At 39.3% G+C, this 14,703-nt stretch overlaps 1 protein-coding gene across 5 annotated transcripts in view; it reads right to left on the reverse strand.

The window, feature by feature from the left end:
• HIVEP2 (HIVEP zinc finger 2) overlaps positions 1-14,703 on the reverse strand; it is a 200,281-nt gene that overhangs the window by 127,938 nt on the left and 57,640 nt on the right. Inside the window, exon 1 of one of the 5 annotated variants that reach the window (XM_064598174.1) lies at positions 3,386-4,220. The exons of the other annotated variants lie outside the window; for them this stretch is intronic. The gene's annotated coding sequence lies outside the window, so the exon portion shown is untranslated. Of the gene's footprint in view, positions 1-3,385; positions 4,221-14,703 lie in introns of those variants that run through there. 5 annotated transcript variants of the gene reach the window in all.

The following is a 14,703-nucleotide window of genomic DNA, read 5'->3' on the forward strand; positions in this document are numbered from 1 at the left end:
AGTTTTCTTTTATAGAAAATATATCTTCTTCCAGACTAAGTGAAAAGAGTAGAATATAAAATATTTCCACTACAAATACATCTATCTCCATCCACTGTTGTCTACACAGTGCTTTTCATCTATTCCTGAACTTCCAGGCTCCTATTCTATGAAAACCCTTCCCTTTGTCACCACTCACCAGGGACTTCTACCCTGCTGACTCAAATGAGGACATCTTGTTGTAGAAATCTGAGTACCTCACAGTGGATCCATGCATCAGTCACTGAGGGACGCTGCCAACCTCCGTCACGGGAAGATTAAGACAACACATGTAAAGCTGCAAACATCGCCCTAACTAATTAGCAGTTTGGTTTCCATTATCGGGGCTGCAGAAGGACTGTGCCCAACATCACCAAGCTCTCTCCTGACATCACACATAGGAGGTTAGAGCCTTCTAGCTCCTAAGCCCCAACAGATCATCTCCAATGAGAGGGCTTGTCCTTTAGCCACTGTGAAGACCATGTGTTTTGAGTATAAAGCTCATTGGTTTATGAGGCCTCTTAATCTTCATCTGTAAATGATGACAGTAAGATATAAAACTTTTTAAAACTTGAATAATCACTAAGAAGAATTCGTAAAACTAAGGAATCCTTCAATGCTATTAATGTACCAGTTACCTAGTAAGAAGTGGAAGAATCATTTACCAAATGAAATATTTTTACACCCTCCCAGAATGAGCCTTATAAGTGGGTCATTCAATTGTTCTGACACTATCACTCAGGTATTATCCTAATTGTCGGTGATTTTGAAGGTTTCTTTTTTCCTTATTTAATACTAGAGCAACATACCTATAAGAAGGTAAAATTGTCATATCACCTCAGTGTTTTAGGTAGGCTTGGTGTCTGCATCACCCTTGTAAGCCCTACCACATAATAGGAACCTTAGTTAAAGGATAACATATTAACCAGGAAACTATCAGCTGCACTGACCAAAGTCGATACACCAATCACTCATCTACATTCGAGCAATCTGATTATCCATAAGTAATAAAAGTGTCTCCATAGAAACCAAGTATACAGTGGAATTCATTTGCAGTAAAGGATCTTTAACAAAAAGACTTCAAGCCAAGATTTTCTCTAACTTAGGTTTACACATCATCATTCACTGGTATCATTAGATATTACACCTTTGGGATTTCACAGTCTTGAAGATTACAAAAAGCTCTGCACATGGGAAGAGAAAAAAAAAAAAAGGTTTGGAAGAAAAGATTTGCATATGTAGTTATAAAAATACCAAAGCAGATTCCATGCTAAGCTCTGCCAAAAAGAGAATAATTACCATTGCCCATCAGTATGCAGCCTTGAAATTATATTCTCTTCTCCCTGCAGAAGCAGTCATCAGATTATCCAAATGAGGTTATCCTGACTAAACTCAAATAGTTCTTATACGGAATAAGCACAATGCAATCAACAGACAAGCAGCGATTTCCCTCCCACACAAACTATAATCTTTTGTGAAATATATTTTTAATGAAGAATACATAGCCCTCCTCCATGTTTGGTTCTGCCCTCACACTCCTCCACATAAAAGCATACATACATTTTAAAGAGAAGGTGAAGAATTTTAGAGCTTCTAATAACATCCCCTACAACATATGCAAAAAGGAATGTTAGCATCTGAACTAACCCCCAAATGTATCTTTTTCATATAATGTCATTCTTATGAAAATAAAGCAAGTGACCAATGGCTCCTGGGGGACAGTAGGCTGAAATAAACATAAACAATGGATCTCACCAAAATTTTAATGACTTCTTTCTAATTAGATGCATTATGAAGGCTTAATTCATTCAACAACTAAAGACTCAAAACCCATGAAACTGAATTTTAATCTTTTGCAAATTTCAAATTATAAATTGCTTGTCGTGAGTCATACTCCTTATTCAAAAAGCAAGTTTTTGAAAGGAAAGTTTTTGTAGGTGAGGTTGATAGTGGCACTCATTTTTCTTTCTCCAATCATCTGAATTTTAACTGTTGAAAATTAAAAGAATCTGACTGGATAGTTGGAGAGATTTTTACCATTAGTACAGCTAATTGGAATGAGGCTATAAAAGTAATTATGTGTGCCCATGCCCACCCAATGGAATTGTAAGAGGCAAAAAAGAAACAAAAATCTCTCCACTAGGGCTTATTTGCCCCACATAGCACCTGTTTCAGGGTCCTAGGCTCTGGGATATATCTCTGAATTTGGTTCCTTGGAGGAAAGCCATTAAGAAATTAGTTACAGTGACAAGTAGCCTTGGTAATCTGTTACATCAAGGGGCTATGCCTTCATTCTGGGGGAAAAAAATAAAGGAATAAGACTTGCTAAAGCCAAATCAATCAATGTTATTTTTCCATAAAGAAAGTCTTTTTAAAAGATCATAAAACCAATTTTGCCTAAATGCTTAAATGCTGTAATTGCTTCACACTAAAAGGAATGTTTTAATTTTGTCTAATTGTCATTTAAAAGACAAAATCATTGCTGAAAAGATAGCCTGAAAACCCGGGCAAAGCAGAGTGGTTTGATTCACATGTGTACCTCGGGCCATCTGCATACAATCTGCTCTTCTTTAACTCAGCGAGAGGTCAAGAACTGTTTTTGCCAACAAAGCAACACCAGGGAAAGAGAGAGAGAGAGAGAGGAGATGAAAAGAGAAAGAGGCAGTAAAGGAGGAGATGGGAAGGAAGACAGGACTAGGAAAAAAGTTTAGGAGATTGGTTCGCACATTGGGAAGCCAACGTAGCTGCTGACAGGCTGGTGAGATAGTTCAGGAGCCTCATTCGCACAGGTGTAAGAAAGACATGGGGAGAAAGAAGAAAATGAGAAAACATGTTTGTGAATGCAGTTATCATTCCTTTCCACACGCGTCCACCAGTGCCCGGCTCTACTCCCCAAAGCCCATCGATGTGAGGTGCAGGCTAACTTTCAGAGAATCACCTCCAAACAGATCCAGATGAAAGACAACACAGATTCCCACGGATCACTAGGAATGCTGGCACACCTCTCAATTCAAAGCCCCTATTTCTAAACAGGATCCTAACACTCCAGGGCTCTCGTGGATAAAATCTGGCGAGCTGATTTGAAAAACAAAAGCCCAGGTCATTAAAGAGAACTCAGCGCCTTCCCCGGCCAACCCCACCGAGTCCCTGGGTGCCTCCATGGCAAGGTTCTGACTGTCCGCTTTCTCAGGTTCCGGAAATGCACCTTTCCCCACACACAGCCTCGCAGGGCTAAGGAACCAGCTGAGCCAGAATTGCCGCTACTCACAAAAGGAATTCCCCCTCCCTTCCCTCTTTCTCCCTCCCCTTTCTTCTCTTGTCCCTCCTCCCATCACCCGCTGGTGAATAATAGCACTCTGCTACCTGCCTGGATCAACACCGTGAGCCCCTGTCTTCAAGCATTCAGAGAATTTAACAGCCTGGAAATTCCTGTTGTCCGTTCGCTGAGGTCACAGATAAAGCTAAACAACAGCCGTGGTTCCCATCAATCATAAGTCACTCACTGATAGAATGTATGGTAGGAGACCTGATGTAAGCAAGTCACCAGAGAAAATACCCACTGATGACGCATATCCAGGCATAAAAATAGTTACAGGGCCCTCAAAGGGATTATTCAACAGCCTACATTTAGACTTTCTTACAAGAGACCTGAAGTCAACGTGCTGCAGTTTAACGGCTGGAGAGAGTTGAAGTTTTAAGCTTCCTCAACAGACATAACCACAAATAGCTGGTTTAAATAAGCGCCTGCAATAACAAGCTGTTTAGTAAATTTTAACACAATTTTATAAGCATTAAAAGGGACCGCCAACTATCTTATAAAATGCCACGTAATCTTCTCTTTTATTCATGTTCTCCCTCATATAACAATCCCTCTTTTTTAAAGCAAGCTCCTCAAACATGAATACTTAATTGGCCCAAAGAAAAATAACATCCATTGCTTTCCAAATAAATGTTAGGAAAATAACATAAATTGCAGTTCTGCATCTATATCCTTTTAAAACATGCTTTTAAGGAGAGCTGAGCTTAATTGTAAGTTTCACCAATGAAACTGACATTCTGCATACCGTATTTGCAATTATATTTTTTCCTACATTGGTTTGATCATTTAGACATAATTATCACATCCATCAGATACACCTACTATGGTATCTTACACATAGTAGGCATTATTACTGTTTGCCAAGTAAGTGAATGAATAAATGAGTCAATGAAATGTTATGTACAAATATTTTAATCGAGTGACAAGTAAGATGGTAACTAAGACTAAAATCCTGGGTTTTTTTTTTTTTATTTTATGAGGAAACTAACTTTTTACATGTGTAACAATTTTAATAGTTTCAAGTCATCTGTTCTCTTTTTCCTCCCACTCAAACATATGCACAGTTACCCTGCATAGAAAGGCCTTTCACATAGTTTTCATATTAGAAAATGCTGGATTTTTGCACATTTTAATATTTGAATATATAAAACTGTTCACTTCCCGGGCTCCTTTAAACAAATGTGCTGACACAATGAACGATAAAGGCAACTCTCAATGACAGAACCCAAAATTCTGCCTCCGAACTTGCATACCCTACTTGTTATTGTTAGTCTTAATTACCGTTCTTTTCCCAATAATGGACAGATTTGCATTGTTACCCAGTTAATTACTAGCTACAGAATATTTCTCTGTGATAGAATTTATCTCAGTGCTTATTGATATTAACTATCCCGCCCACAAAATTGGCAAACACCTATTAGCAACATTGCCATAACTTTTGACAAATATAAGGGCTTTATTCTAGAGGGTACTTTTCCAGCAACAGGAACCAGATGACATTTTTCTTCCTATACTGGTAGGTTCTACATCACTTTCCTCAAGTATGATAACACTGCTATAAATACAAGTGAAAATTATTTTTAGTACTAAGATTTCGCAAAGCGTTCACGTTTCTCTCCTGTGCATATGTGTCAACAGTATGTGGCCTAGTTTAAAGAATCTAAACGGAAATGTTCACTAGTGCCCTCTAGTTGAGCACTGCTAAGGCAATTTTGAAGAAACACATGTGTACCTGTAATCACCCACTCACAAATATTGCAAAAACCACCAACAGTTCAGCAATTAATTCCTCACATAAAATGTAGAATAATAAAACAAATTAAATCTAGGGTCTATTTTATTTCATAAAGTTTCAATATTCATTTTTGAAAATGCATAAAGAAAAAAATTTTAAAAACAGGAGAAAAATCAAACAGACAAGATAATGAGACATATTTGTGTTTGCTGAAGAAGAGAGAGTGCACTTAACTGACTCAGAGACCAAAAATGTTTCATGAATTATACAGAAGCTCATGTTTTTAAATAGCTCAAAAACTAGACAAGACACCCAGAAATAATCAGATTTCACCGTGCATCATACATCTGACAGCCTTCAGTCATGGTGATCTATGCTGGTCAAGTCTGAATTCAGGATCCTCAAATAATTTTAAAACAAAGCCGATCTCCAAAGCAGCACTGTTTCAAACTGCATAGACATAACCTATCAATCCAGAGATCACAGATCGAGTTCCATACGAAATTATTTCCATCAGCACTCCTGGTTTTAGTAATTCCACGCCTGTTCAAATTTACTATCAGCAGCACAACTGATTTTTTCTTATAGAAAATGGAACTTCCTTACCCTACAGTAGAGCCCATGCTATCATTACGGTAAGTTAATTCTGTGACATTATTTTCTGCTGCAACAAAGAACTTAAACCACTGCTTGATATTAAGAAATGCCAAAAACCATGTCAAGGGGCACTTGCTAACTTTTATCTTTTTGAAATATCAAACAACACAATCAACTCGTCACTAAATTAAGACCAGATTATTTAATTATCTGGACAGAACTGGGGGTTGGGTTGGGAAGGATATGCTGAAGACAATGTAGCAAAAAAAAAATCTGCTTTTTCAACATTAGGCTCTCTAGAAGCTGTATTTATAATCACTCTCTATGTCACTCACAGAAAACCATGATAATAAATCTTTTTACATGCCGTGGCTCTATAAAAAAAATGGGAAAATGCATCCCTAGTTCACTATCCTGGGCCCAACCTAGGACAGACCCATCACATTCAGACTATAAGGTTAGTTCTCCCTTCCAGGCTCAGTATTATGGCAGGATTCTGTTTTAATTTTAATTTATTTAATCACATACTTAAAATGTCTCATTGTTTAACAGCAGACTTTTCCACTTAGCAGATATGATTGCTTTCTGGAGATTTTATGACCTGTGGTCAATTAAGCCATCATCTTCACCCTTTCCCATCATGCAACGCACCTACATGAGCATGTGTGAGCACACACACGCACATAACCTTTTCTTCACACCTAATCTCCTTTGATGAGGCCAAACTTTCACCAAACACCTGCGGTCAACACGTAAGAGTCATCTTTAACTTCTCCTTGCCCTCAGTTCTAATCACCACAGCTTGACAATTTTACCAAGTGATGCCTCTCTCCCTTGTCTGTCTTCTCTCTAACTCCACCACCATGACCTCAGTCTTAGCTTTTAACATTCCTTGCCCTAGGTAAATACAATAACTATCCTACAGTACCAAAAGTCGCCTTTCTAAAACATAAATCTGACTGTGGCACTCATCGGATTAAACCTTTCAATGGCTCCTGGTTGCTTCCCCTGAAGTCCTGCATCAGAGACCACCCTAGAGGATCATAATTATTCATTATGCATCTGAACCCTATTTGGTTTGGAGCTGCTTGATATCAGCAGCTGTGCTATGCTGGGTGTTGCATGCATCTCCAGCTCCCAGCAGAGTGAGTGCCTGCACATTTACCAAATGGTAGGACAACGCTCCTGATGTAGTCCAACTGGACTACGTAGAGAGACAGCACGGCAGAACAATGGGTTCCACCCACAGCCATCTCAGGCAATTACATAACCTCTTTAAACCTTAGGTTCCCAATCTACAAAACACTGTCAGGATGAAATAGAATAATATACGTGACATGCCTCCGACAACAGCTGGTGCTCACGGAGAAGGTGCCCAGTAAATGGTAGCTATTACTACGTCTTAAGTAGAAATGTGTAACAGATAATTTCATTTCCAATGATCGAGTGTACATACACACATATATCAGACAGCAAAATTATCTGTTTCAGCACTGCTGACAGACCTATAGATCTGTGCTGTCCGCTACCATGTGTGTAGCCAGTAACCATACGTGGCTGGTGGGACTGAAGAACTGATTTTTTTATCTTAATGTAAATGTAAATAGCCCCATGAGATCGGGGGCTACCTTACTGGACAGTGAGGATTTACTGCCACTCTGACTTCAGTGGTTCCCCCTTTAGGTGCTGTCTCCTCTCCTTCCACTCAAATCAGTTTTTTGGTAAGGTTCAAGATCAATACTTCTCTTTCTGTTAAAAAAATCAGACCTAAAACAGTTCATCCTATCCAAAGAGATTTATCCCAAAGTATGAGAAGATCATATGACAGAGTTCCACAGAGAGTATTCATGTTAAGTGAATGACTGTGTCAATGAAAGAAACGAATGAAGAGGGGCGCCTGGGTGGCTCAGTCTGCTAAGTGTCTGCCTTCGGCTCAGGTCGTGATCCCAGGGTCCTGGGATCGAGTCCCTGGTCGGGCTCCCTGCTGGGCGGGGAGTCTCCTCCCTCTGCCCTTCACCCCGCTCGTGCTCTCTCTCTCAAATAAATAAATAAATAAATAAAATATTTAAATAAATAAGAAAAAAAAAAGAAATGAATGAAGAATACAGTCTAGAGAATGGAACCCCCAACACAACCCAGAGAGAAAGATTACAGTGGCAAGTGCATAGGATTTGGGAGCCCAAGACCTTGCTTCAAATCCCAGCTCTGCCATTCACATTCCATGAGCTCTTGTGAAAATCTTTGGACCTCCAATCTGTCAAAGAGTGGTAACATTAATACAACTCACAAATATCTGTAATAATCATATGAGATAAATCAGACATATAAATATAGTGCAAATGGTGTAACTGAGACAGTTGCAAAAATAACATTTAAATCTCTACCTTCTGTATTATTACAGTACATAATGTCCTATACATATGAGGTGCACCATACATACGTCTTGACAATTTGGGTAAACGTCTATAAGGAAAAACTAATAATTTTACAAGGATGATTACATGCCCACTCATAAACTATAATAAAAGGATTCATTTTATTCATTGTGATCAATAACTACAATATACAATCTATCTGACACCAAAGTCAGATAATGTTGAAATTTGCTTTCGAATACTTGACCTGTCTCCTTTATTATACCATATGTGCTAGAGGGACAGGGTCTGTGGCCCTCAGCAATATTTGGTAATAATAGTTCCTTTCCTTTCTGTGCTTTCACATTCTTAAAGTCATCTTCAGGACAACTCAAGATAGGCCAATAATTTTATTATTCCCATTTTTTGGAAAGGCGAAGAAATAATACGGTTAGTAGGTAAAACTATCAGGTTAGTAACTCCATGTTTAGAGTTCTTGCCATTATACTCCAGGGAATTTCATAGTGTTTCACATTTCCAAAAGAGAATCCAGATTTGCATCCATGTGCCCCCACAAGAAGAATTTTAACAAAATATTAGGTATCGCACCAGAACATACTATTATGAACTGTGACAATAAAAAAGGTACAGTTAAATGCTATTTTTATAAGTTTCTCAGTTAAACCATTTGCATGACTATTATGTGTGTGTATATATAATTTAATATTGGTTAATATTAATATATAGTTTAATAGTTTTAAAAAGTGTTTTTACCCGCACTCAGCAGATCCTTACAACACCTTACAAAAAAAGTTAAGTATCAGGTAGTATGATCTCCATTTATAGGTAAGGAAAGGGGCTTGGAGAGTCCTTGACTCTGGACCATGCCTTTGCAGTGTAATGGAGAGTAATGATGTGTGCACTTGGGCTGTGGGTCCACATGTACTGCAACTAGCTGAGTAACTTCAGGTAAGTCACCCAACCTCTCTGGACCTCACAGAATGTGAGTCTCTCACAGATCCCACCTCGCTGTTAATAATGCTATCATTTCACAACTCGGCTACTTCAGAAACAGAGCTGAGATGAGGCTCCAGATGGTCTAAGTCCTGGCTGGTTCTCTATCCTCTCTCATACATCGTACTGCCTCCTCAGATATCTCACGGTTTTTTTCACAGTTGAACAAACTGGACCTAATTAAGGAGTTCATTCCATTTGTTTGTTGGTTTATCTTTAGAGAGCATTAGGCCCTGCTTATTCTTTGATCACTTGGCTTATGTACAGCCAGCAAAAACATTGCCCTACAAGAAAGGCTAGCAAGACAGCCATATGCAGGCATGAGGGGTCCCAAGGAAAAGGGTGTGTCCTCCTGTGACTCCCTCACTTCACGGCTACACTTTCACTTTGGGGATGGAAGATGCATGTTTGTTTTGGTAGCTTTTAATATCTTTTTCATTTTTTATTTTTCAAAGAAACAGTACAAAACCCAAGGTTGATAGGAAGACAGGTTCCAACATCCAGGCCCAGGGACAGGGTTACAATTACTTTAAAAGCAACTTAAGTGGCCCCACAAGAAGCTTTCTACCATGAGTGGAGGGCGAGTCCAGAAGAAGTCATGGCTGATGGAGCTTAGCTAACGGTGGCACTCCGGGACCCACATCCACAGAGACCCCCTCTACTGGCACAGAGAAAGCTCTTCCTATGTCTCTGCTGAGGCAGGTGCCAGAGAAATAAGCAACCTGACCCCCTGAAGAGTCTTTGGAGCCTGGCAGTAACCTGAGCTGCTCTAGGTTATTTTTGCTGAGAGCTAGTGGTTCTTAAAGGGACTGTGTTCTAAGTGCACATATTCAGACAGAGAATGCAAATCAATGAAAAGACCAACGTGATGTCCCTATCTTAATTAAATGTAGTTTATTGGACGGATATAACAAATCAACGGGAAGATATGTGGGCAATATTTTAAAGGGATCAATCATCATATCCTGTGATAGAACATCACTGGTTTAAAAAAAATGGATATGCTGAATAACCCCAAACCCCATTGGTTTAAAATGCAACAAGAAAGCGGGCATTTCCCCAAGGCTCTGTCCTCAGTGCTGGATTGCCACTTAAGAAGGGACTGGGGATATTTGAAAGAATTAATAAGACTGATTAAACCCCTGGTCAGACTTATAAAAAGGAAAAGAGAAATGACCCAAATAAATAAAATCATGAATGAAAGAGGAGAGATCACAACCAACACCAAAGAAATACAACAATTACAAGAACATATTATGAGCAACTGTATGCCAACATATGAGACAATCTGGACGAAATGGATCCATTCCTAGAGATGTATAAACTACCAAAGCTGAACCAGGAAGAAATAGAAAACCTGAACAGACCCATAAGCACTAAGGAAATTGAAGCAGTAATCAAAACTCTCCCAACAAACAAGAGCCCAGGGCCAGATAGCTTCCCAGGGGAATTCTACCAAACATTTAAAGAAGAATTAATACCTATTCTTATGAAACTGTTCCAAAAAATAGAAATGAAAGGAAAACTTCCAAACTCATTTTATGAGGCCAGCATTACCTTGATCCCAAAATTAGACAAAGACCCCATCAAAAAGGAGAATTACAGACCAATATCCCTGATGAACATGGATGCAAAAATTCTCACCAAAATACTAGCCAACAGGATCCAACAGTACATTAAAAGGATTATTCACCACAACCAAGTGGGATTTATTCCTGGGCTGCAAGGTTGGTTCAACATCCGCAAATCAATCAATGTGATACAACACATTAATAAAAGAAAGAACAAGAACCATAGGACCCTCTCAATAGATGCAGAAAAAGCATTTGACAAAGTATAGCATCCTTTCTTGATTAAAACTCTTCAGAGTGTAGGGATAGAGGGTACCTACCTCAATATCATAAAAGCCATCTATGAAAAACTCATAGCGAATATCATCCTCAATGGGGAAAAACTGAGAGCTTTCCTCTAAGGTCAGGAACACGGCAGGGATGTCCACTATCACCACTGCTATTCAACATAGTACTAGATGTCCTAGCCTCAGCAATCAGACAACAAAAAGAAATAAAAGGTATCCGAATCAGCAAAGAAGAAGTCAAACTCTCACTCTTTGCAGATGATATGATACTTTATGTGGAAAACCCAAAAGACTCCACCCCAAAACTGCTAGAACCCATACAGGAATTCAGTAAAGTGGCAGGATATAAAATCAATCCACAGAAATCAGTGGCATTTCTATATACCAACAACAAGACAGAAGAAAGAGAAATTAAGGAGTCGATCCCATATACAATTGCACCCAAAATCACAAGATACCTAGGAATAAATCTAACCAAAGAGGCAAAGAATCTGTACTCAGAAAACTATAAAATACTCAGGAAAGAAACTGAGGAAGACACAAAGAAATGGAAAAACGTTCCATGCTCATGGATTGGAAGAACAAATATTGTGAAGATGTCAATGCTACCTAGAGCAATCTACACATTCAATGCAATCCCTATCAAAATACCATCAACTTTTTTCAAAGAAATGGAACAAATAATCCTAAAATTTGTATGGAACCAGAAAAGACCCCAAATAGCCAGAGGAATGTTGAAAAAGAAAAGCAAAGCTGGTGGCATCACAGTTCCGGACTTCAAGCTCTATTACAAAGGTGTAATCATCAAGACAGTATGGTACTGGCACAAAAATAGATACATAGATCAATGGAACAGAATAGAGTGCCCAGAAATGGACCCTCAACTCTATGGTCAACTAATTTTCAACAAAGCAGGAAAGAAAGTTCAATGGAAAAAAGACAGTCTCTTCAACAAATGATGTTGGGAAAATTGGGCAGCCACATGCAAAAGAATGAAACTGGACCATTTCCTTACACCACACGCAAAAATAGACTCAAAATGGATGAAAGAGCTCAATGTGAGACAGGAGTCCATCAAAATCCTAGAGCAGAACACAGGCAGCAACCTCTTTGACCTCAGCCACAGCACCTTCTTCCTAGAAACATCACAAAGGCAAGGGAAGCAAGGGCAAAAATGAACTATTAGGACTTCATCAAGATAAAAAGCTCTTGCACAGCAAAGGAAACAGTCAACAAAACCAAAAGACAACTGACAGAATGGGAAAAGATATTTGCAAATGACATATCAGATAAAGGGCTAGTATCCAATATCTATAAAGAACTTATCAAACTCAACACCCAAAGAACAAATGATCCAATCAAGAAATGGGCAGAAGACATGAACAGACATTTTTCCAAAGAAGACATCCAAATGGCCAACAGACACATGAAAAAGTGCTCAACATCGCTCGGCATCAGGGAAATCCAAATCAAAACCTCAATGAGATACCACCTCACACCAGTCAGAATGGCTAAAATTAACAAGTCAGGAAACGATAGATGTTGGCGAGGATGTGGAGAAAGGGGAACCCACTGCTGGTGGAAATGCAAGCTGGTTCAGCCACTCTGGAAAACAGTATGGAGGTTCCTCAAAAAGTTGAAAATAGAGCTACCGGACAACCCAGCAATTGCACTACTGGGTATTTACCCCAAAGATACAAATGTAGTGATCCAAAGGGGTACGTGCACCCCAATGTTTATAGCAGCAATGTCCACAATAGCCAAACTGTGGAAAGAGCCAAGATGTCCATCGACAGATGAATGGATAAAGAAGATGTGGCCTATATATACAATGGAATATTATGCAGCCATCAAAAGGAATGAACTCTTGCCTTTTACAACAACGTGGGTGGAACTGGAGGGTATTATGCTGAGCAAAATAAGTCAATCAGAGAAAGACATGTATCATATGACCTCACTGATATGAGGAATTCTTAATCTCAGGAAACAAACTGAGTGTTGCTGGAGTGGTGTGGGGTGGGAGGGAAGGGGTGGCTGGGTGATAGACATTGGGGAGGATATGTGCTATGGTGAGCTCTGTGAATTGTGTAAGACTGTTGAATCACAGACCTGTACCTCTAAAACAAATAATACATTATATGTTAAAAAAAAAAAAAAAGAAGATTGAGGGAAGGGAAAAATGAAGGGGAGGAAATTGGAGGGGGAGACGAACCGTGAGAGACTATGGACTCTGAGAAACAAACTGAGGGTTCTAGATGGGAGGTGGGTGGGGGGATGGGTGAGCCTGGTGATGGGTATTAAAGAGGGCAGGTACTGAATGGAGCACTGGTTGTTATATGCAAACAGTGAATCATGGAACACTATATCAAGAACTAATGATGTAATGTATAGTGATTAACATAACATAATAAAATAAAATAAAATAAAATAAAATAAAAAAGAAGGGACTGGGGAGCAGAGATTCAGCATTGTGCTCAACAGTTATCACCCCATTTCAATGCTTGCTGTGCCCTTACAAGTATAATAATTGTACGAAAAGGAAAGTGGAGCTCAGTGAGCTTTCATCCCTCACTCCGGAGTTACGTAATGGCTGATTGCGGGCCCCTTACACCTTCTACCTGAACAGCAAAGATGCGATTTGGAAAGCAAATACCCCATTCAAAAACAATTCTCGTGAAACAACTAGTCCTTTCATTCTCTGTCCCACATCCCCAAACTGGCCAGGGAGGAACAGGAATAATCCAGGACCTAGGAAAATGGGATCTGGAGTCACAAGCACCCAGATTTGCAAACCTGCTCCACCACACGTTGGCTGGGTGATCTTGCTCAAGTCAGTCCCCAAGCCTCAGTGGCAATCACAGTAACACTGACATCATCAGGCTGTTTTGGAGATTAAATAAGAGAATCATAGGCATGATGTATTTGGAATAGTGCCTAGCCATGATAAACAGTTGCCAGGATTAGTTGTATTAGTATTCCTATTCGGCAAGTGTGTAATTAAAGTTGCCTTGAAATTTGGCGATGTCTAATCCTAAGAAAAATAATCTATCAGCTAGTTGTTAGGCAGGTGCCTTACAGACGTGATCTCCAGTGCTCACAAGTTTGTCAGGCAAGTAATTCTACTCCCCTGTGCACATGAGGGACATGAGGCTCACTGAGGTGGAGTAACTTGCCTGAGTTACAACGATAAGTGACAGAGCAGGGATTTTAACCCAGTTTAACTTCCAAGCCTGTATTCCTTTCACTCAATCGAGAAATGGTCAGGGAAAACGTGGAGAGCAGAGGGAAGAACCCTCAGGAATAGCAACTTGTTCCTTAGGTCAGTCACATAACCTCTCAACAAGTTTAACTTTCCAGCTATGAATGTTTTTGTTGTTTGGTCTTATCTCTACAGCAAGTTACCCATCCAGTATCGATCTACAGGTAATTCTATGAGAATAATAAAGTTCTCTGTAAACCTATTAAAACTATATTAAGTGTCCATTTCTGAGCCACAGATCTTCAGAAATCCACAAGCCCCATATAAATCATGAAAAAACATACAAATGCTTAACTTCTTATAGTTCATAAAGCGTTTTCGCAAACATTAGCTCATGTAACGAGCCTACTCAGGAAGGTGGCTATGTATCTATTTCTCAGGTCAAGAAATTGAGGCACAGGTTAAAGCAAGTGCCTACAGTCACATAATCAGAAAATAGTAGAGTCAGGTTTAAATATCCAGGTTTCTTGATATCGTATCTATGTTCTATCCACTATGCTATATCTGTCTCTAGAAAAATATCAGCCTCTTTTCTTGTGTGATCTGCTA

The sequence above is a fragment of the Mirounga angustirostris genome, unplaced genomic scaffold (assembly GCF_029215605.1).
Source record: "Mirounga angustirostris isolate CCGP_5_RB_7025 unplaced genomic scaffold, mMirAng1.0.hap1 SCAF_8, whole genome shotgun sequence".
In the NCBI taxonomy this organism is placed as follows: domain Eukaryota; kingdom Metazoa; phylum Chordata; class Mammalia; order Carnivora; family Phocidae; genus Mirounga; species Mirounga angustirostris.